Source organism: Periplaneta americana, chromosome 4, assembly GCF_040183065.1.
Source record: "Periplaneta americana isolate PAMFEO1 chromosome 4, P.americana_PAMFEO1_priV1, whole genome shotgun sequence".
NCBI classification, from domain to species: domain Eukaryota; kingdom Metazoa; phylum Arthropoda; class Insecta; order Blattodea; family Blattidae; genus Periplaneta; species Periplaneta americana.
Window position 1 is genome coordinate 16808274 of NC_091120.1, and position 24640 is coordinate 16832913.

The 24640-nt window shown below is 44.7% G+C and overlaps 1 long non-coding RNA gene across 1 annotated transcript in view; it reads right to left on the bottom strand.

Annotated features, from left to right (window-relative positions):
- Nucleotides 1-443: 443 nt before the first annotated feature.
- LOC138697557 (uncharacterized) overlaps nt 444-24640 on the bottom strand; it is a 216040-nt gene continuing 191843 nt past the window's right edge. Inside the window, exon 7 of the long non-coding RNA XR_011331585.1 lies at nt 444-2373. This is a non-coding gene — a long non-coding RNA (uncharacterized lncRNA). The remainder of the gene's footprint in view (nt 2374-24640) is intronic.

Below are 24640 nucleotides of genomic sequence, written 5' to 3' on the forward strand. Positions count from 1 at the left end.
CTTGTTGAAGCAGTTCCGGAACTATGGTACTAATTCATATCTGCGTCTCATAAACCAGCTGTAGAGTGCTTGCTCAATGAATCGAAGGTTCTGAGTTCGGGCCTTGTTCAAGTTTTCATTTTATTTTTTAATCGTTCTTCAGCGATATAAATAATATTCAAATTATCAATCATATTCTGTTCACGTTCTGTAAGCGATATAATTAATACTCAATTTATAATTTTTTGTATTCTATTTTCGTTCTTTAGCAATATAAATAATATTCACGTTATTTATATTCTGTTATCGTTCTTTAACTGTATAAATAATATTCAAGTAATCATTTACATTCTCTCTTCGTTCTTTAGCGTTATAAATATATTCAATTTACTAGGATTGGTGGACAAGTATATTCCAACAAAAAGTCTTCCTTATCTGGACACTCCGAAATGAGGAGTGATTTTTTGAGTGACGTGGGAGTGTTTAACATTGACTTAGGACTGACAGGAGTGATTTGGGAGTAACTTGAGTGTGAATCGAGAGTGACTTAAGAGTGACTCAAAACTGACTTTTTAAAGTGTGACTTGGGAGTGTTGTAAGATTAATTTGGAAGTGATTTGGGAATGAATCGAGATTGACTTCGGAGTGAATGAAGAGTGACTAGGGAGAAAATCGAGAGTGACTTCATAGTAAGTTAGGTAAGAGTGAATCGAGTCATGTGTGTGTTAACTGATTTATGAGAGTTTTAAAATTGACTTTGGACTTATCGAGAGTGTATTAAGAATGACTTAGGAGTGACATAAATATTTGGGAGTGACTAGGCACTGACTTCGGAGTGAATCGAGATTGACTATGGAGTATATCTAGAGCGATTCATGTGCAAATCGAGAATGACTTTTGAGTGACTTAAGAGGGAACCGAGAGTGATAGGGAGTGACTAAAGAGTGAATACGGAGAGACTTAGGTGTGACTTAAGATCGACTCGACAATGAATGGAAAGTGACTTAAGAGTGATTTGGGAGTGACTTGCAAGTGTTTAGGATTAACGCGAGAGCGAGTTAAGAGTGACCTGGGTGTGACTAGAGTGAATTGAGAATAAATATTTTTCAGACAGGTTTCAGTACTGTATTTTGTTATATTATTTGTCAAACAAAATCTAATGTGAAGTACTCTGATTCAAACAAAGTTCGATAATGTAATTTTTCCGTAACTTCAAACTGCATTTCGAATATTTTAAAGCAAGAGAGTACGATGCAATGTTCAATCGTTAGTATCAATGTTACTGTAAGTTCATTACAAAATAATGATCAAAATAAAATGTTGCATTCATAGTGATATGCATCTTATTATGTTTAGATTTATGATTCTATAATAAACCCCATCCAAACCCCAACGATAGACAAGGGCCGCAGCGGTCTGATCCATATTCAATAGGTACTACAGCCGTCAGGAGATCTGTAGAGCTCGCGAAAAAAAGTGGGATGCTGACAGCCATATGGACTGCCTTCACGCACAAAAAATATAGATAGCAGACCCTAGGGACCACTCAGGCGCTGGACGTGTTAAGTCCTATTCACACCAGACTGAAATCTAGTCATACACATGTGTAGTTAGCCTCAATTGCAATGTAAGGTATGAACTCAATGACGTATATGCATGTTATGTTAGCTCACTAGTTAAGTATAAAGTGCAGATCGCTTCCAAGCAAAGAGTCCAAGGGAAGCATTCCTGCTTCATGTCGCTTTGTTCATACTGACATTACTTTACTGTCATAAAATACAAAGTATACAGGCGTAGTCAACATTTATATTCAAATGTATATTTAAAAATTATCATCAACATTATACAATATACTTCATAAATATATCCTGTTTCTACATTGCTTATAACGCCACTCATGTAATGTTGTAGTCACTACAGTGAGGGTTATTCATTACACATTGCGTCTCCATAATCTATTCCTTCAACACCTTCTCTTTACGAAACACTAGACATAATGACGTCAACATTTTATACTGTGAGCCTCCTATTAACAGTTGTAATATGTTGGGTACTGAAAATCATTGACAATGAAATTAGCCTTTATGCAATTTACAGTATGTCTCTTATAGTTAAGAATTATTTCTCCTCTATTCCTTTATACATATTACACACACACGTATTTATAGTGCAATTAAGCTGTTTAATACATTTCATGAAATAAACTGGTATTATTTAACTAAACCACTCATTATTTCAAACTTCCCTTCTCCTCACATTGCAACTCTTTACGTGTCCAGCTGTAGCATGTCACGAGGACAGTGCTGCCAATATGACCACACCAGTCTGCGACATGAAGGGAACATCACTGTCAGGCACTCCAGCGACATACTGCCATCTACCCGAGGAATCAGCCTGCAAACATAAGCAAAAGCAATGTTACAGCTCTAATATCTCTATGTTTTAAATCAACAATGCAACAAAGACATCATGAAATACATAAACAAGGCAAAAACAAATGAAGAATGCCAAAGGAAAAATATTCATAACATATCCCACATTTATATCAGTACAATCATGGAATTCAATAACTACATTCAATTTAAAATAAATAATAATATCGGTTTGCAACATAGCCACAATTTTGAACTTGGACTTGGTATCTCAGTGAAGTTTTTTGCCCAATTTTAAATCTATATTTCGTCCGTTGCAAGGATAATAAATGTCAGAAAATGTGAAATACGAGAAACAGACACTGCAGATGGTGTAAGGTATCCAAAGTACAATGCGATTATTACTACAAAAATGTCCAAATAATTACGAGACTATTTAGATAATGAGTAAAAATTACATATTTTTTAAAAAATATAAAAAAATGAGCTTCCAGATGAGACAAAAAACCACTAAATGCCAAAATTTTGAAAAAATCTCACGTTTCATAAGTCGATGCATACCTAATGGCAAACAACAATCAGTTTCAAGAGGAATTATATCACTGCAAGGAATAAAAAATGCACAGCTGAAAAGCACGAGCCTACGAAAAAGTGCAAGGGATTTGATCGATTTTATTCGTGAATATTAGTGAATATGCGGGGATGCTACAGTGAAAAGCGCGGGTCTCTGAGCACCTTCGTTCTACTCGTGTAGAGAAAATTCTGTTTTTGGAAGCCCAAAATGACCACTTTTTTTAAATATCACGGTCCCTACCGTCCATATGCCTTGGGACAGAGAGTTGTCTCTTATACTAAAGATAGACTTCGTGAAGATCTATTCGCTGCATTTATCAGATTTCTTGTCACTACGTATACGGCGGAGATAAGGCGCCGAGAATGTAGGCGCAATAGAAGTTTATAAGCCTTGGTGTTTTTTCTCGATAATCAGTTTGTGTTCGAGATTCCCATTTTCATGGTATCGTGTCCGAAGTAAGTCAAGGGGGAACAGAATACATTCCGTTCCTCGATATGGCCATTATTTCCGGAAATAATGGCCATAACGAGGAACGGGATGCGGCCCTGTATTCCACCTTGACTTACTTCTTACACGATAGCATCGAATTGGCAATCGCGAACACTTTCTGATTTTCGAGACATTCGAGACATTCTGGCGGCCATAACTCCGCAGTACTTGTGGTCACAACAAAGCCGATGAGTGCGTTGAATACAGCTCGTCGACTTCTATCTCCAGTATAAAGGACAACTTTCTATCCCCCTGCGTTTGGACGGGAGAGGCCGGCAAAATTTCCAAAAATGGTCATTTTGACCTTCCGAAACAGACTTTTCTCTACACAAGGAAAACAGCGGCTTAGAGGCCCGCCCTTTTAACTGTAGCATCCACGCATCTTCGCCAGTAATCACCGCAAAAATCCGGCAAATCCGCCGCACTTTTTTCTAGCCTTAATTTTTGGGTACCTGAAATATTTCAGCCTCTAATTCCGGAAATAATGGCCATAACGAGGAACGGGATGCGGCCCTGTATTCCACCTTGACTTACTTCTTACACGATAGCATCGAATTGGCAATCGCGAACACTTTCTGATTTTCGAGAAAAAAAGGGGAAGGGTTTAAACCACCCTTCCGCCGACATTCTGGCGGCCATAACTCCGCAGTACTTGTGGTCACAACAAAGCCGATGAGTGCGTTGAATACAGCTCGTCGACCTCTATCTCCAGTATAAAGGACAACTCTCTATCCCCCTGCGTTTGGACGGGAGAGGCCGGCAAAATTTCAAAAAATGGTCATTTTGACCTTCCAAAACAGACTTTTCTCTACACTAGGAAAACGAAGCGGCTCAGAGGCCCGCCCTTTTAACTGTAGCATCCCCGCATCTTCGCCAGTAATCACCGCAAAAATCCGACAAATCCGCCGCACTTTTTTCTAGCCTTAATTTTTGGGTACCTGAAATATTTCAGCCTCTAATTCCGGAAATAATGGCCATAACGAGGAACGGGATGCGGCCCTGTATTCCACCTTGACTTACTTCTTACACGATAGCATCGAATTGGCAATTGCGAACACTTTCTGATTTTCGAGAAAAAAAGGGGAACCACCCTTCCGCCGACGTTCTGGCGGCCATAACTCCGCAGTACTTGTGGTCACAACAAAGCCGATGAGTGCGTTGAATACAGCTCGTCGAACTCTATCTCCAGTATAAAGGACAACTTTCTATCCCCCTGCGTTTGGACGGGAGAGGCCGGCAAAATTTCCAAAAATGGTCATTTTGACCTTCCAAAACAGACTTTACTCTACACAAGGAAAACAGCGGCTCAGAGGCCCGCCCTTTTAACTGTAGCATCCACCCATCTTCGCCAGTAATCACCGCAAAAATCCGGCAAATCCGCCGCACTTTTTTCTAGCCTTAATTTTTGGGTACCTGAAATATTTCAGCCTCTAATTCCGGAAATAATGGCCATAACGAGGAACGGGATGCGGCCCTGTATTCCTCCTTGACTTACTTCTTACACGATAGCATCGAATTGGCAATCGCGAACACTTTCTGATTTCCGCCGACATTCTGGCGGCCATAACTCCGCAGTACTTGTGGTCACAACAAACCCGATGAGAGCGTTGAATACAGCTCGTCGACCTCTATCTCCAGTATAAAGGACAACTCTCTATCCCCCTGCGTTTGGACGGGAGAGGCCGGCAAAATTTCCAAAAATGGTCATTTTGACCTTCCAAAACAGACTTTTCTCTACACAAGGAAAACGAAGCGGATCAGAGGCCCGCCCTTTTTAACTGTAGCATCCGGGCATCTTTGCCAGTAATCACCGCAAAAATCCGGCAAATCCGCCGCACTTTTTTCTAGCCTTAATTTTTGGGTACCTGATATATTTCAGCCTCTAATTCCGGAAATAATGGCCATAAAGAGGAACGGGATGCGGCCCTGCATTCCACCTGGACTTACTTCTTACACGATACCATCGAATTGGCAATCGCGAACACTTTCTGATTTTCGAGAAAAAAAGGGGAAGGGTTTAAACCACCCTTCCGCCGACGTTCTGGCGGCCATAACTCAGCAGTACTTGTGGTCACAACAAAGCCGATGAGTGCGTTGAATACAGCTCGTCGAACCCTATCTCCAGTATAAAGGACAACTTTCTATCCCCCTGCGTTTGGACGGGAGAGGCCGGCAAAATTTCCAAAAATGGTCATTTTGACCTTCCAAAACAGACTTTTCTCTACACAAGGAAACAGCGGCTCAGAGGCCCGCCCTTTTAACTGTAGCATCCACGCATCTTCGCCAGTAATCACCGCAAAAATCCGGCAAATCCGCCGCACTTTTTTCTAGCCTTAATTTTTGGGTACCTGAAATATTTCAGTCTCTAATTCCGGAAATAATGGCCATAACGAAGAACGGGATGCGGCCCTGTATTCCACCTTGACTTACTTCTTACACGATAGCATCGAATTGGCAATCGCGAACACTTTCTGATTTTCGAGAAAAAAAGGGGAAGGGTTTAAACCACCCTTCCGCCGACGTTCTGGCGGCCATAACTCCGCAGTACTTGTGGTCACAACAAAGCCGATGAGTGCGTTGAATACAGCTCGTGGAACTCTATCTCCAGTATAAAGGACAACTCTCTATCCCCCTGCGTTTGGACGGGAGAGGCCGGCAAAATTTCAAAAAATGGTCATTTTGACTTCCAAAACAGACTTTTCTCTACACAAGGAAAACGAAGCGGCTCAGAGGCCCGCCCTTTTAACTGTAGCATCCCCGCATCTTTGCCAGTAATCACCGCAAAAATCCGGCAAATCCGCCGCACTTTTTTCTAGCCTTAATTTTTGGGTACCTGAAATATTTCAGCCTCTAATTCCGGAAATAATGGCCATAAAGAGGAACGGGATGCGGCCCTGTATTCCACCTGGACTTACTTCTTACACGATAGCATCGAATTGGCGATCGCGAACACTTTCTGATTTTCGAGAAAAAAAGGGGAAGGACCACCCTTCCGCCGACGTTCTTGCCGCCATAACTCCGCACTACGTGTAGTGACAACAAAGCCGATGAGTGCGTTGAATACAGCTCGTCGAACTCTATCTCCAGTATAAAGGACAACTCTCTATCCTCCTGCGTTTGGACGGGAGAGGCCGGCAAAATTTCAAAAAATGGTCATTTTGCCCTTCCAAAACAGACTTTTTTCTACACAAGGAGAACGAAGCGACTCAGAGGCCCGCCCCTTTAACTGTAGCATCCTACACCTTATCTAGTAATCACCGCTAATATCCGGCAAATCCGCCGCACTTTTTTCTAGCCTTAATTTTTGGGTACCTGAAATATTTGAGTCTCTAATTCCTGAAATAATGGCCATACCGAGGAACGGGATGCGGCCCTGTATTCCCCCTTGACTTGCTTCTTACACGATAGCATCAAAATGGCAATCGCGAACACTTTCTGATTTTCGAGAAAAAAAGGGGACCACCCTTCCGCCGACATTCTTGCCGCCATAACTCCGCACTACGTGTAGTGACAACAAAGCCGATGAGTGCGTTGAATACAGCTCGTCGAACTCTATCTCCAGTATAAAGGACAACTCTCTATCCTCCTGCGTTTGGACGGGAGAGGCCGGCAAAATTTCAAAAAATGGTCATTTTGCCCTTCCAAAACAGACTTTTTTCTACACAAGGAGAACGAAGCGACTCAGAGGCCCGCCCTTTTAACTGTAGCATCCTCGCACCTTATCTAGTAATCACCGCTAATATCCGGCAAATCTGCCGCACTTTTTTCTAGCCTTAATTTTTGGGTACCTGAAATATTTGAGTCTCTAATTCCTGAAATAATGGCCATACCGAGGAACGGGATGCGGCCCTGTATTCCCCCTTGACTTGCTTCTTACACGATAGCATCAAAATGGCAATCGCGAACACTTTCTGATTTTCGAGAAAAAAAGGGGAAGGGTTTAGACCACCCTTCCGCCGACCTTCTTGCCGCCATAACTCCGCACTACGTGTAGTGACAACAAAGCCGATGAGTGCGTTGAATACAGCTCGTCGAACTCTATCTCCAGTATCAAGGACAACTCTCTATCCTCCTGCGTTTGGACGGGAGAGGCCGGCAAAATTTCAAAAAATGGTCATTTTGCCCTTCCAAAACAGACTTTTTTCTACACAAGGAGAACGAAGCGACTCAGAGGCCCGCCCTTGTAACTGTAGCATCCTCGCACCTTATCTAGTAATCACCGCTAATATCCGGCAAATCCGCCGCACTTTTTTCTAGCCTTAATTTTTGGGTACCTGAAATATTTGAGTCTCTAATTCCTGAAATAATGGCCATACCGAGGAACGGGATGCGGCCCTGTATTCCCCCTTGACTTGCTTCTTACACGATGGCATCAAAATGGCAATCGCGAACAATTTCTGATTTTCGAGAAAAAAAGGGGAAGGGTTTAGACCACCCTTCCGCCGACGTTCTTGCCGCCATAACTCCGCACTACGTGTAGAGACAACAAAGCCGATGAGTGCGTTGAATACAGCTCGTCGATCTCTATCTCCAGTATAAAGGACAACTCTCTATCCTCCTGCGTTTGGACGGGAGAGGCCGGCAAAATTTCAAAAAATGGTCATTTTGCCCTTCCAAAACAGACTTTTTTCTACACAAGGAGAACGAAACGAATCAAAGGCCCGCCCTTTTAACTGTAGCATCCTCGCACCTTATCTAGTAATCACCGCTAATATCCGGCAAATCCGCCGCACTTTTTTCTAGCCTTAATTTTTGGGTACCTGAAATATTTGAGTCTCTAATTCCTGAAATAATGGCCATACCGAGGAACGGGATGCGGCCCTGTATACCCCCTTGACTTGCTTCTTACACGATAGCATCAAAATGGCAATCGCGAACACTTTCTGATTTTCGAGAAAAAAAGGGGAAGGGTTTAGACCACCCTTCCGCCGACCTTCTTGCCGCCATAACTCCGCACTACGTGTAGTGACAAGAAAGCCGATGAGTGCGTTGAATACAGCTCGTCGAACTCTATCTCCAGTATAAAGGACAACTCTCTATCCTCCTGCGTTTGGACGGGAGAGGCCGGCAAAATTTCAAAAAATGGTCATTTTGCCCTTCCAAAACAGACTTTTTTCTACACAAGGAGAACGAAGCGACTCAGAGGCCCGCCCTTTTAACTGTAGCATCCTCGCACCTTATCTAGTAATCACCGCTAATATCCGGCAAATCCGCCGCACTTTTTTCTAGCCTTAATTTTTGGGTACCTGAAATATTTGAGTCTCTAATTCCTGAAATAATGGCCATACCGAGGAACGGGATGCGGCCCTGTATTCCCCCTTGACTTGCTTCTTACACGATGGCATCAAAATGGCAATCGCGAAAACTTTCTGATTTTCGAGAAAAAAAGGGGAAGGTAAACCCTTCCGCCGACTTTCTTGCCGCCATAACTCCGCACTACGTGTAGTGACAACAAAGCCGATGAGTGCGTTGAATACAGCTCGTCGAACTCTATCTCCAGTATAAAGGACAACTCTCTATCCTCCTGCTTTTGGACGGGAGAGGCCGGCAAAATTTCAAAAAATGGTCATTTTGCCCTTCCAAAACAGACTTTTTTCTACACAAGGAGAACGAAGCGACTCAGAGGCCCGCCCTTTTAACTGTAGCATCCTCGCACCTTATCTAGTAATCACCGCTAATATCCGGCAAATGCGCCGCACTTTTTTCTAGCCTTAATTTTTGGGTACCTGAAATATTTGAGTCTCTAATTCCTGAAATAATGGCCATACCGAGGAACGGGATGCGGCCCTGTATTCCCCCTTGACTTGCTTCTTACACGATAGCATCAAAATGGCAATCGCGAACACTTTCTGATTTTCGAGAAAAAAAGGGGAAGGGTTTAGACCACCCTTCCGCCGACCTTCTTGCCGCCATAACTCCGCACTACGTGTAGTGACAACAAAGCCGATGAGTGCGTTGAATACAGCTCGTCGAACTCTATCTCCAGTATAAAGGACAACTCTCTATCCTCCTGCGTTTGGACGGGAGAGGCCGGCAAAATTTCAAAAAATGGTCATTTTGCCCTTCCAAAACAGACTTTTTTCTACACAAGGAGAACGAAGCGACTCAGTGGCCCGCCCTTTTAACTGTAGCATCCTCGCACCTTATCTAGTAATCACCGCTAATATCCGGCAAATCCGCCGCACCTTTTCTAGCCTTAATTTTTGGGTACCTGAAATATTTGAGTCTCTAATTCCTGAAATAATGGCCATACCGAGGAACGGGATGCGGCCCTGTATACCCCCTTGACTTGCTTCTTACACGATAGCATCAAAATGGCAATCGCGAACACTCTCTGATTTTCGAGAAAAAAAGGGGAAGGGTTAAGACCACCCTTCCGCCGACCTTCTTGCCGCCATAACTCCGCACTACGTGTAGTGACAACAAAGCCGATGAGTGCGTTGAATACAGCTCGTCGAACTCTATCTCCAGTATAAAGGACAACTGTCTATCCTCCTGCGTTTGGACGGGAGAGGCCGGCAAAATTTCAAAAAATGGTCATTTTGCCCTTCCAAAACAGACTTTTTTCTACACAAGGAGAACGAAGCGACTCAGAGGCCCGCCCTTTTAACTGTAGCATCCTCGCACCTTATCTAGTAATCACCGCTAATATCCGGCAAATCTGCCGCACTTTTTTCTAGCCTTAATTTTTGGGTACCTGAAATATTTGAGTCTCTAATTCCTGAAATAATGGCCATACCGAGGAACGGGATGCGGCCCTGTATTCCCCCTTGACTTGCTTCTTACACGATAGCATCAAAATGGCAATCGCGAACACTTTCTGATTTTCGAGAAAAAAAGGGGAAGGGTTTAGACCACCCTTCCGCCGACCTTCTTGCCGCCATAACTCCGCACTACGTGTAGTGACAACAAAGCCGATGAGTGCGTTGAATACAGCTCGTCGAACTCTATCTCCAGTATAAAGGACAACTCTCTATCCTCCTGCGTTTGGACGGGAGAGGCCGGCAAAATTTCAAAAAATGGTCATTTTGCCCTTCCAAAACAGACTTTTTTCTACACAAGGAGAACGAAACGAATCAAAGGCCCGCCCTTTTAACTGTAGCATCCTCGCACCTTATCTAGTAATCACCGCTAATATCCGGCAAATCCGCCGCACTTTTTTCTAGCCTTAATTTTTGGGTACCTGAAATATTTGAGTCTCTAATTCCTGAAATAATGGCCATACCGAGGAACGGGATGCGGCCCTGTATACCCCCTTGACTTGCTTCTTACACGATAGCATCAAAATGGCAATCGCGAACACTTTCTGATTTTCGAGAAAAAAAGGGGAAGGGTTTAGACCACCCTTCCGCCGACCTTCTTGCCGCCATAACTCCGCACTACGTGTAGTGACAAGAAAGCCGATGAGTGCGTTGAATACAGCTCGTCGAACTCTATCTCCAGTATAAAGGACAACTCTCTATCCTCCTGCGTTTGGACGGGAGAGGCCGGCAAAATTTCAAAAAATGGTCATTTTGCCCTTCCAAAACAGACTTTTTTCTACACAAGGAGAACGAAGCGACTCACAGGCCCGCCCTTTTAACTGTAGCATCCTCGCACCTAATCTAGTAATCACCGCTAATATCCGGCAAATCCGCCGCACTTTTTTCTAGCCTTAATTTTTGGGTACCTGAAATATTTGAGTCTCTAATTCCTGAAATAATGGCCATACCGAGGAACGGGATGCGGCCCTGTATTCCCCCTTGACTTGCTTCTTACACGATGGCATCAAAATGGCAATCGCGAAAACTTTCTGATTTTCGAGAAAAAAAGGGGAAGGGTTTAGACCACCCTTCCGCCGACTTTCTTGCCGCCATAACTCCGCACTACGTGTAGTGACAACAAAGCCGATGAGTGCGTTGAATACAGCTCGTCGAACTCTATCTCCAGTATAAAGGACAACTCTCTATCCTCCTGCTTTTGGACGGGAGAGGCCGGCAAAATTTCAAAAAATGGTCATTTTGCCCTTCCAAAACAGACTTTTTTCTACACAAGGAGAACGAAGCGACTCAGAGGCCCGCCCTTTTAACTGTAGCATCCTCGCACCTTATCTAGTAATCACCGCTAATATCCGGCAAATCCGACGCACTTTTTTCTAGCCTTAATTTTTGGGTACCTGAAATATTTGAGTCTCTAATTCCTGAAATAATGGCCATACCGAGGAACGGGATGCGGCCCTGTATTCCCCCTTGACTTGCTTCTTACACGATAGCATCAAAATGGCAATCGCGAACACTTTCTGATTTTCGAGAAAAAAAGGGGAAGGGTTTAGACCACCCTTCCGCCGACCTTCTTGCCGCCATAACTCCGCACTACGTGTAGTGACAACAAAGCCGATGAGTGCGTTGAATACAGCTCGTCGAACTCTATCTCCAGTATAAAGGACAACTCTCTATCCTCCTGCGTTTGGACGGGAGAGGCCGGCAAAATTTCAAAAAATGGTCATTTTGCCCTTCCAAAACAGACTTTTTTCTACACAAGGAGAACGAAACGAATCAAAGGCCCGCCCTTTTAACTGTAGCATCCTCGCACCTTATCTAGTAATCACCGCTAATATCCGGCAAATCCGCCGCACTTTTTTCTAGCCTTAATTTTTGGGTACCTGAAATATTTGAGTCTCTAATTCCTGAAATAATGGCCATACCGAGGAACGGGATGCGGCCCTGTATACCCCCTTGACTTGCTTCTTACACGATAGCATCAAAATGGCAATCGCGAACACTTTCTGATTTTCGAGAAAAAAAGGGGAAGGGTTTAGACCACCCTTCCGCCGACCTTCTTGCCGCCATAACTCCGCACTACGTGTAGTGACAAGAAAGCCGATGAGTGCGTTGAATACAGCTCGTCGAACTCTATCTCCAGTATAAAGGACAACTCTCTATCCTCCTGCGTTTGGACGGGAGAGGCCGGCAAAATTTCAAAAAATGGTCATTTTGCCCTTCCAAAACAGACTTTTTTCTACACAAGGAGAACGAAGCGACTCAGAGGCCCGCCCTTTTAACTGTAGCATCCTCGCACCTTATCTAGTAATCACCGCTAATATCCGGCAAATCCGCCGCACTTTTTTCTAGCCTTAATTTTTGGGTACCTGAAATATTTGAGTCTCTAATTCCTGAAATAATGGCCATACCGAGGAACGGGATGCGGCCCTGTATTCCCCCTTGACTTGCTTCTTACACGATGGCATCAAAATGGCAATCGCGAAAACTTTCTGATTTTCGAGAAAAAAAGGGGAAGGGTTTAGACCACCCTTCCGCCGACTTTCTTGCCGCCATAACTCCGCACTACGTGTAGTGACAACAAAGCCGATGAGTGCGTTGAATACAGCTCGTCGAACTCTATCTCCAGTATAAAGGACAACTCTCTATCCTCCTGCTTTTGGACGGGAGAGGCCGGCAAAATTTAAAAAAATGGTCATTTTGCCCTTCCAAAACAGACTTTTTTCTACACAAGGAGAACGAAGCGACTCAGAGGCCCGCCCTTTTAACTGTAGCATCCTCGCACCTTATCTAGTAATCACCGCTAATATCCGGCAAATCCGCCGCACTTTTTTCTAGCCTTAATTTTTGGGTACCTGAAATATTTGAGTCTCTAATTCCTGAAATAATGGCCATACCGAGGAACGGGATGCGGCCCTGTATTCCCCCTTGACTTGCTTCTTACACGATAGCATCAAAATGGCAATCGCGAACACTTTCTGATTTTCGAGAAAAAAAGGGGAAGGGTTTAGACCACCCTTCCGCCGACCTTCTTGCCGCCATAACTCCGCACTACGTGTAGTGACAACAAAGCCGATGAGTGCGTTGAATACAGCTCGTCGAACTCTATCTCCAGTATAAAGGACAACTCTCTATCCTCCTGCGTTTGGACGGGAGAGGCCGGCAAAATTTCAAAAAATGGTCATTTTGCCCTTCCAAAACAGACTTTTTTCTACACAAGGAGAACGAAGCGACTCAGTGGCCCGCCCTTTTAACTGTAGCATCCTCGCACCTTATCTAGTAATCACCGCTAATATCCGGCAAATCCGCCGCACCTTTTCTAGCCTTAATTTTTGGGTACCTGAAATATTTGAGTCTCTAATTCCTGAAATAATGGCCATACCGAGGAACGGGATGCGGCCCTGTATACCCCCTTGACTTGCTTCTTACACGATAGCATCAAAATGGCAATCGCGAACACTTTCTGATTTTCGAGAAAAAAAGGGGAAGGGTTAAGACCACCCTTCCGCCGACCTTCTTGCCGCCATAACTCCGCACTACGTGTAGTGACAACAAAGCCGATGAGTGCGTTGAATACAGCTCGTCGAACTCTATCTCCAGTATAAAGGACAACTGTCTATCCTCCTGCGTTTGGACGGGAGAGGCCGGCAAAATTTCAAAAAATGGTCATTTTGCCCTTCCAAAACAGACTTTTTTCTACACAAGGAGAACGAAGCGACTCAGTGGCCCGCCCTTTTAACTGTAGCATCCTCGCACCTTATCTAGTAATCACCGCTAATATCCGGCAAATCCGCCGCACTTTTTTCTAGCCTTAATTTTTGGGTACCTGAAATATTTGAGTCTCTAATTCCTGAAATAATGGCCATACCGAGGAACGTTATGCGGCCCTGTATTCCCCCTTGACTTGCTTCTTACACGATAGCATCAAAATGGCAATCGCGAACACTTTCTGATTTTCGAGAAAAAAAGGGGAAGGGTTTAGACCACCCTTCCGCCGACCTTCTTGCCGCCATAACTCCGCACTACGTGTAGTGACAAGAAAGCCGATGAGTGCGTTGAATACAGCTCGTCGAACTCTATCTCCAGTATAAAGGACAACTCTCTATCCTCCTGCGTTTGGACGGGAGAGGCCGGCAAAATTTCAAAAAATGGTCATTTTGCCCTTCCAAAACAGACTTTTTTCTACACAAGGAGAACGAAGTGACTCAGAGGCCCGCCCTTGTAACTGTAGCATCCTCGCACCTTATCTAGTAATCACCGCTAATATCCGGCAAATCCGCCGCACTTTTTTCTAGCCTTAATTTTTGGGTACCTGAAATATTTGAGTCTCTAATTCCTGAAATAATGGCCATACCGAGGAACGGGATGCGGCCCTGTATTCCCCCTTGACTTGCTTCTTACACGATGGCATCAAAATGGCAATCGCGAACACTTTCTGATTTTCGAGAAAAAAAGGGGAAGGGTTTAGACCACCCTTCAGCCGACGTTCTTGCCGCCATAACTCCGCACTACGTGTAGAGACAACAAAGCCGATGAGTGCGTTGAATACAGCTCGTCGAACTCTATCTCCAGTATAAAGGACAACTCTCTATCCTCCTGCGTTTGGACGGGAGAGGCCGGCAAAATTTCAAAAAATGGTCATTTTGCCCTTCCAAAACAGACTTTTTTCTACACAAGGAGAACGAAACGACTCAAAGGCCCGCCCTTTTAACTGTAGCATCCTCGCACCTTATGTAGTAATCACCGCTAATATCCGGCAAATCCGCCGCACTTTTTTCTAGCCTTAATTTTTGGGTACCTGAAATATTTGAGTCTCTAATTCCTGAAATAATGGCCATACCGAGGAACGGGATGCGGCCCTCTATACCCCCTTGACTTGCTTCTTACACGATAGCATCAAAATGGCAATCGCGAACACTTTCTGATTTTCGAGAAAAAAAGGGGACCTTCTTGCCGCCACAACTCCGCACTACGTGTAGTGACAACAAAGCCGATGAGTGCGTTGAATACAGCTCGTCGAACTCTATCTCCAGTATAAAGGACAACTCTCTATCCTCCTGCGTTTGGACGGGAGAGGCCGGCAAAATTTCAAAAAATGGTCATTTTGCCCTTCCAAAACAGACTTTTTTCTACACAAGGAGAACGAAGCGACTCAGAGGCCCGCCCTTTTAACTGTAGCATCCTCGCACCTTATCTAGTAATCACCGCTAATATCCGGCAAATCCGCCGCACTTTTTTCTAGCCTTAATTTTTGGGTACCTGAAATATTTGAGTCTCTAATTCCTGAAATAATGGCCATACCGAGGAACGGGATGCGGCCCTGTATTCCCCCTTGACTTGCTTCTTACACGATATCATCAAAATGGCTATCGCGAACACTTTCTGATTTTCGAGAAAAAAAGGGGAAGGGTTTAGAACACCCTTCCGCCGACCTTCTTGCCGCCATAACTCCGCACTACGTGTAGTGACAACAAAGCCGATGAGTGCGTTGAATACAGCTCGTCGAACTCTATCTCCAGTATAAAGGACAACTCTCTATCCTCCTGCGTTTGGACGGGAGAAGCCGGCAAAATTAAAAAAAAATGGTCATTTTGCCTTTCCAAAACAGTCTTTTTTCTACACAAGGAGAACGAAGCGACTCAGAGGCCCGCCCTTTTAACTGTAGCATCCTCGCACCTTATCTAGTAATCACCGCTAATATCCGGCAAATCCGCCGCACTTTTTTCTAGCCTTAATTTTTGGGTATCTGAAATATTTGAGTCTCTAATTCCTGAAATAATGGCCATACCGAGGAACGGGATGCGGCGCTGTATACCCCCTTGACTTGCTTCTTACACGATAGCATCAAAATGGCAATCGCGAACACTTTCTGATTTTCGAGAAAAAAAGGGGAAGGGTTTAGACCACCCTTCCGCCGACGTTCTTGCCGCCTTAACTCCTCACTACGTGTAGTGACAACAAAGCCGATGAGTGCGTTGAATACAGCTCGTCGAACTCTATCTCCAGTATAAAGGACAACTCTCTATCCTCCTGCGTTTGGACGGGAGAGGCCGGCAAAATTTCAAAAAATGGTCATTTTGCCCTTCCAAAACAGACTTTTTTCTACACAAGGAGAACGAAACGACTCAAAGGCCCGCCCTTTTAACTGTAGCATCCTCGCACCTTATCTAGTAATCACCGCTAATATCCGGCAAATCCGCCGCACTTTTTTCTAGCCTTAATTTTTGGGTACCTGAAATATTTCAGTCTCTAATTCCTGAAATAATGGCCATACCGAGGAACGGGATGCGGCCCTGTATACCCCCTTGACTTGCTTCTTACACGATAGCATCAAAATGGCAATCGCGAACACTTTCTGATTTTCGAGAAAAAAAGGGGACCTTCTTGCCGCCATAACTCCGCACTACGTGTAGTGACAACAAAGCCGATGAGTGCTTTGAATACAGCTCGTCGAACTCTATCTCCAGTATAAAGGACAACTCTCTATCCTCCTGCGTTAGGACGGGAGAGGCCGGCAAAATTTCAAAAAATGGTCATTTTGCCCTTCCAAAACAGACGTTTTTCTACACAAGGAGAACGAAGCGACTCAGAGGCCCGCCCTTTTAACTGTAGCATCCTCGCACCTTATCTAGTAATCACCGCTAATATCCGGCAAATCCGCCGCACTTTTTTCTAGCCTTAATTTTTGGGTACCTGAAATATTTGAGTCTCTAATTCCTGAAATAATGGCCATACCGAGGAACGGGATGCGGCCCTGTATTCCCCCTTGACTTGCTTCTTACACGATATCATCAAAATGGCAATCGCGAACACTTTCTGATTTTCGAGAAAAAAAGGGGAAGGGTTTAGACCACCCTTCCGCCGACCTTTTTGCCGCCATAACTCCGCACTACGTGTAGTGACAACAAAGCCGATGAGTGCGTTGAATACAGCTCGTCGAACTCTTATCTCCAGTATAAAGGACAACTCTCTATCCTCCTGCGTTTGGACGGGAGAAGCCGGCAAAATTTAAAAAAATGGTCATTTTGCCTTTCCAAAACAGTCTTTTTTCTACACAAGGAGAACGAAGCGACTCAGAGGCCCGCCCTTTTAACTGTAGCATCCTCGCACCTTATCTAGTAATCACCGCTAATATCCGGCAAATCCGCCGCACTTTTTTCTAGCCTTAATTTTTGGGTACCTGAAATATTTGAGTCTCTAATTCCTGAAATAATGGCCATACCGAGGAACGGGATGCGGCCCTGTATTCCCCCTTGACTTGCTTCTTACACGATATCATCAAAATGGCTATCGCGAACACTTTCTGATTTTCGAGAAAAAAAGGGGAAGGGTTTAGACCACCCTTCCGCCGACCTTCTTGCCGCCATAACTCCGCACTACGTGTAGTGACAACAAAGCCGATGAGTGCGTTGAATACAGCTCGTCGAACTCTATCTCCAGTATAAAGGACAACTCTCTATCCTCCTGCGTTTGGACGGGAGAAGCCGGCAAAATTAAAAAAAAAATGGTCATTTTGCCTTTCCAAAACAGTCTTTTTTCTACACAAGGAGAACGAAGCGACTCAGAGGCCCGCCCTTTTAACTGTAGCATCCTCGCACCTTATCTAGTAATCACCGCTAATATCCGGCAAATCCGCCGCACTTTTTTCTAGCCTTAATTTTTGGGTACCTGAAATATTTGAGTCTCTAATTCCTCAAATAATGGCCATACCGAGGAACGGGATGCGGCCCTGTATACCCCCTTGACTTGCTTCTTACACGATAGCATCAAAATGGCAATCGCGAACACTTTCTGATTTTCGAGAAAAAAAGGGGAAGGGTTTAGACCACCCTTCCGCCGACGTTCTTGCCGCCTTAACTCCTCACTACGTGTAGTGACAACAAAGCCGATGAGTGCGTTGAATACAGCTCGTCGAACTCTATCTCCAGTATAAAGGACAACTCTCTATCCTCCTGCGTTTAGACGGGAGAGGCCGGCAAAATTTCAAAAAATGGTCATTTTGCCCTTCCAAAACAGACTTTTTTCTACACAAGGAGAACGAAACGACTCAAAGGCCCGCCCTTTTAACTGTAGCATCCTCGCACCTTATCTAGTAATCACCGCTAATATCCGGCAAATCCGCCGCACTTTTTTCTAGCCTTAATTTTTGGGTACCTGAAATATTTGAGTCTCTAATTCCTGAAATAATGGCCATACCGAGGAACGGGATGCGGCCCTGTATACCCCCTTGACTTGCTTCTTACACGATAGCATCAAAATGGCAATCGCGAACACTTTCTGATTTTCGAGAAAAAAAGGGGACCTTCTTGCCGCCATAACTCCGCACTACGTGTAGTGACAACAAAGCCGATGAGTGCTTTGAATACAGCTCGTCGAACTCTATCTCCAGTATAAAGGACAACTCTCTATCCTCCTGCGTTTGGACGGGAGAGGCCGGCAAAATTTCAAAAAATGGTCATTTTGCCCTTCCAAAACAGACGTTTTTCTACACAAGGAGAACGAAGCGACTCAGAGGCCCGCCCTTTTAACTGTAGCATCCTCGCACCTTATCTAGTAATCACCGCTAATATCCGGCAAATCCGCCGCACTTTTTTCTAGCCTTAATTTTTGGGTACCTGAAATATTTGAGTCTCTAATTCCTGAAATAATGGCCATACCGAGGAACGGGATGCGGCCCTGTATTCCCCCTTGACTTGCTTCTTACACGATATCATCAAAATGGCAATCGCGAACACTTTCTGATTTTCGAGAAAAAAAGGGGAAGGGTTTAGACCACCCTTCCGCCGACCTTCTTGCCGCCATAACTCCGCACTACGTGTAGTGACAACAAAGCCGATGAGTGCGTTGAATACAGCTCGTCGAACTCTATCTCCAGTATAAAGGACAACTCTCTATCCTCCTGCGTTTGGACGGGAGAGGCCGGCAAAATTTCAAAAAATGGTCATTTTGCCCTTCCAAAACAGACTTTTTTCTACACAAGGAGAACGAAGCGACTCAGAGGCCCGCCCTTTTAACTGTAGCATTCTCGCACCTTATCTAGTAATCACCGCTAATATCCGGCAAATCTGCCGCACTTTTTTCTAGCCTTAATTTTTGGGTACCTGAAATATTTGAGTCTCTAAATCCTGAAATAATGGCCATACCGAGGAACGGGATGTGGCCCTGTATTCCCCCTTGACTTGCTTCTTACACGATAGCATCAAAATGGCAATCGCGAACACTTTCTGATTTTCGAGAAAAAAAGGGGAAGGGTTTAGACCACCCTTCCGCCGACCTTCTTGCCGCCATAACTCCGCACTACGTGTAGTGACAAGAAAGCCGATGAGTGCGTTGAATACAGCTCGTCGAACTCTATCTCCAGTATAAAGGACAACTCTCTATCCTCCTGCGTTTGGACGGGAGAGGCCGGCTAAATTTCAAAAAATGGTCATTTTGCCCTTCCAAAACAGACTTTTTTCTACACAAGGAGAACGAAGCGACTCAGAGGCCCGCCCTTGTAACTGTAGCATCCTCGCACCTTATCTAGTAATCACCGCTAATATCCGGCAAATCCGCCGCACTTTTTTCTAGCCTTAATTTTTGGGTACCTGAAATATTTGAGTCTCTAATTCCTGAAATAATGGCCATACCGAGGAACGGGATGCGGCCCTGTATTCCCCCTTGACTTGCTTCTTAAACGATGGCATCAAAATGGCAATCGCGAACACTTTCTGATTTTCGAGAAAAAAAGGGGACGTTCTTGCCGCCATAACTCCGCACTACGTGTAGAGACAACAAAGCCGATGAGTGCGTTGAATACAGCTCGTCGAACTCTATCTCCAGTATAAAGGACAACTCTCTATCCTCCTGCGTTTGGACGGGAGAGGCCGGCTAAATTTCAAAAAATGGTCATTTTGCCCTTCCAAAACAGACTTTTTTCTACACAAGGAGAACGAAGCGACTCAGAGGCCCGCCCTTGTAACTGTAGCATCCTCGCACCTTATCTAGTAATCACCGCTAATATCCGGCAAATCCGCCGCACTTTTTTCTAGCCTTAATTTTTGGGTACCTGAAATATTTGAGTCTCTAATTCCTGAAATAATGGCCATACCGAGGAACGGGATGCGGCCCTGTATTCCCCCTTGACTTGCTTCTTAAACGATGGCATCAAAATGGCAATAGCGAACACTTTCTGATTTTCGAGAAAAAAAGAGGACGTTCTTGCCGCCATAACTCCGCACTACGTGTAGAGACAACAAAGCCGATGAGTGCGTTGAATACAGCTCGTCGAACTCTATCTCCAGTATAAAGGACAACTCTCTATCCTCCTGCGTTTGGACGGGAGTGGCCGGCAAAATTTCAAAAAATGGTCATTTTGCCCTTCCAAAACAGACTTTTTTCTACACAAGGAGAACGAAACGACTCAAAGGCCCGCCCTTTTAACTGTAGCATCCTCGCACCTTATCTAGTAATCACCGCTAATATCCGGCAAATCCGCCGCACTTTTTTCTAGCCTTAATTTTTGGGTACCTGAAATATTTGAGTCTCTAATTCCTGAAATAATGGCCATACCGAGGAACGGGATGCGGCCCTGTATACCCCCTTGACTTGCTTCTTACACGATAGCATCAAAATGGCAATCGCGAACACTTTCTGATTTTCGAGAAAAAAAGGGGACCTTCTTGCCGCCATAACTCCGCACTACGTGTAGTGACAACAAAGCCGATGAGTGCTTTGAATACAGCTCGTCGAACTCTATCTCCATTATAAAGGACAACTCTCTATCCTCCTGCGTTTGGACGGGAGAGGCCGGCAAAATTTCAAAAAATGGTCATTTTGCCCTTCCAAAACAGACGTTTTTCTACACAAGGAGAACGAAGCGACTCAGAGGCCCGCCCTTTTAACTGTAGCATCCTCGCACCTTATCTAGTAATCACCGCTAATATCCGGCAAATCCGCCGAACTTTTTTCTAGCCTTAATTTTTGGGTACCTGAAATATTTGAGTCTCTAATTCCTGAAATAATGGCCATACCGAGGAACGGGATGCGGCCCTGTATTCCCCCTTGACTTGCTTCTTACACGATATCATCAAAATGGCAATCACGAACACTTTCTGATTTTCGAGAAAAAAAGGGGAAGGGTTTAGACCACCCTTCCGCCGACATTCTTGCCGCCATAACTCCGCACTACGTGTAGTGACAACAAAGCCGATGAGTGCGTTGAATACAGCTCGTCGAACTCTATCTCCAGTATAAAGGACAACTCTCTATCCTCCTGCGTTTGGACGGGAGAGGCCGGCAAAATTTCAAAAAATGGTCATTTTGCCCTTCCAAAACAGACTTTTTTCTACACAAGGAGAACGAAGCGACTCAGAGGCCCGCCCTTTTAACTGTAGCATCCTCGCACCTTATCTAGTAATCACCGCTAATATCCGGCAAATCCGCCGCACTTTTTTCTAGCCTTAATTTTTGGGTACCTGAAATATTTGAGTCTCTAATTCCTGAAATAATGGCCATACCGAGGAACGGGATGCGGCCCTGTATACCCCCTTGACTTGCTTCTTACACGATAGCATCAAAATGGCAATCGCGAACACTTTCTGATTTTCGAGAAAAAAAGGGGACCACACTTCCGCCGACGTTCTTGCCGCCATAACTCCTCACTACGTGTAGTGAAAACAAAGCCGATGAGTGCGTTGAATACAGCTCGTCGAACTCTATCTCCAGTATAAAGGACAACTCTCTATCCTCCTGCGTTTGGACGGGAGAGGCCGGCAAAATTTCAAAAAATGGTCATTTTGCCCTTCCAAAACAGACTTTTTTCTACACAAGGAGAACGAAACGACTCAGAGGCCCGCCCTTTTAACTGTAGCATCCTCGCACCTTATCTAGTAATCACCGCTAATATCCGGCAAATCCGCCGCACTTTTTTCTAGCCTTAATTTTTGGGTACCTGAAATATTTGAGTCTCTAATTCCTGAAATAATGGCCATACCGAGGAACGGGATGCGGCCCTGTATTCCCCCTTGACTTGCTTCTTACACGATAGCATCAAAATGGCAATCGCGAACACTTTCTGATTTTCGAGAAAAAAAGGGGAATGGTTTAGACCACCCTTCCGCCGACGTTCTTGCCGCCATAACTCCTCACTACGTGTAGAGACAACAAAGCCGATGAGTGCGTTGAATACAGCTCGTCGAACTCTATCTCCAGTATAAAGGACAACTCTCTATCCTCCTGCGTTTGGACGGGAGAGGCCGGCAAAATTTCAAAAAATGGTCATTTTGCCCTTCCAAAACAGACTTTTTTCTACACAAGGAGAATGAAACGACTCAAAGGGTTTAGACCTGTAATATTTGAGTCTCTAATTCCTGAAATAATGGCCATACCGAGGAACGGGATGCGGCCCTGTATTCCCCCTTTGACTTGCTTCTTACACGATAGCATCAAAATGGCAATCGCGAACACTTTCTGATTTTCGAGAAAAAAAGGGGACCTTCTTGCCGCCATAACTCCGCACTACGAGTAGTGACAACAAAGCCAATGAGTGCGTTGAATACAGCTCGTCGAACTCTATCTCCAGTATAAAGGACAACTCTCTATCCTCCTGCATTTGGACGGGAGAGGCCGGCAAAATTTCAAAAAATGGTCATTTTGCCCTTCCAAAACAGACTTTTTTCTACACAAGGAGAACGAAGCGAATCAGAGGCCCGCCCTTTTAACTGTAGCATCCTCGCACCTTATCTAGTAATCACCGCTAATATCCGGCAAATCCGCCGCACTTTTTTCTAGCCTTAATTTTTGGGTACCTGAAATATTTGAGTCTCTAATTCCTGAAATAATGGCCATACCGAGGAACGGGATGCGGCCCTGTATACCCCCTTGACTTGCTTCTTACACGATAGCATCAAAATGGCAATCGCGAACACTTTCTGATTTTCGAGAAAAAAAGGGGAAGGGTTTAGACCACCCTTCCGCCGACCTTCTTGCCGCCATAACTCCGCACTACGTGTAGTGACAAGAAAGCCGATGAGTGCGTTGAATACAGCTCGTCGAACTCTATCTCCAGTATAAAGGACAACTCTCTATCCTCCTGCGTTTGGACGGGAGAGGCCGGCAAAATTTCAAAAAATGGTCATTTTGCCCTTCCAAAACAGACTTTTTTCTACACAAGGAGAACGAAGCGACTCAGAGGCCCGCCCTTTTAACTGTAGCATCCTCGCACCTAATCTAGTAATCACCGCTAATATCCGGCAAATCCGCCGCACTTTTTTCTAGCCTTAATTTTTGGGTAACTGAAATATTTGAGTCTCTAATTCCTGAAATAATGGCCATACCGAGGAACGGGATGCGGCCCTGTATTCCCCCTTGACTTGCTTCTTACACGATGGCATCAAAATGGCAATCGCGAAAACTTTCTGATTTTCGAGAAAAAAAGGGGAAGGGTTTAGACCACCCTTCCGCCGACTTTCTTGCCGCCATAACTCCGCACTACGTGTAGTGACAACAAAGCCGATGAGTGCGTTGAATACAGCTCGTCGAACTCTATCTCCAGTATAAAGGACAACTCTCTATCCTCCTGCTTTTGGACGGGAGAGGCCGGCAAAATTTCAAAAAATGGTCATTTTGCCCTTCCAAAACAGACTTTTTTCTACACAAGGAGAACGAAGCGACTCAGAGGCCCGCCCTTTTAACTGTAGCATCCTCGCACCTTATCTAGTAATCACCGCTAATATCCGGCAAATCCGACGCACTTTTTTCTAGCCTTAATTTTTGGGTACCTGAAATATTTGAGTCTCTAATTCCTGAAATAATGGCCATACCGAGGAACGGGATGCGGCCCTGTATTCCCCCTTGACTTGCTTCTTACACGATAGCATCAAAATGGCAATCGCGAACACTTTCTGATTTTCGAGAAAAAAAGGGGAAGGGTTTAGACCACCCTTCCGCCGACCTTCTTGCCGCCATAACTCCGCACTACGTGTAGTGACAACAAAGCCGATGAGTGCGTTGAATACAGCTCGTCGAACTCTATCTCCAGTATAAAGGACAACTCTCTATCCTCCTGCGTTTGGACGGGAGAGGCCGGCAAAATTTCAAAAAATGGTCATTTTGCCCTTCCAAAACAGACTTTTTTCTACACAAGGAGAACGAAACGAATCAAAGGCCCGCCCTTTTAACTGTAGCATCCTCGCACCTTATCTAGTAAACACCGCTAATATCCGGCAAATCCGCCGCACTTTTTTCTAGCCTTAATTTTTGGGTACCTGAAATATTTGAGTCTCTAATTCCTGAAATAATGGCCATACCGAGGAACGGGATGCGGCCCTGTATACCCCCTTGACTTGCTTCTTACACGATAGCATCAAAATGGCAATCGCGAACACTTTCTGATTTTCGAGAAAAAAAGGGGAAGGGTTTAGACCACCCTTCCGCCGACCTTCTTGCCGCCATAACTCCGCACTACGTGTAGTGACAAGAAAGCCGAT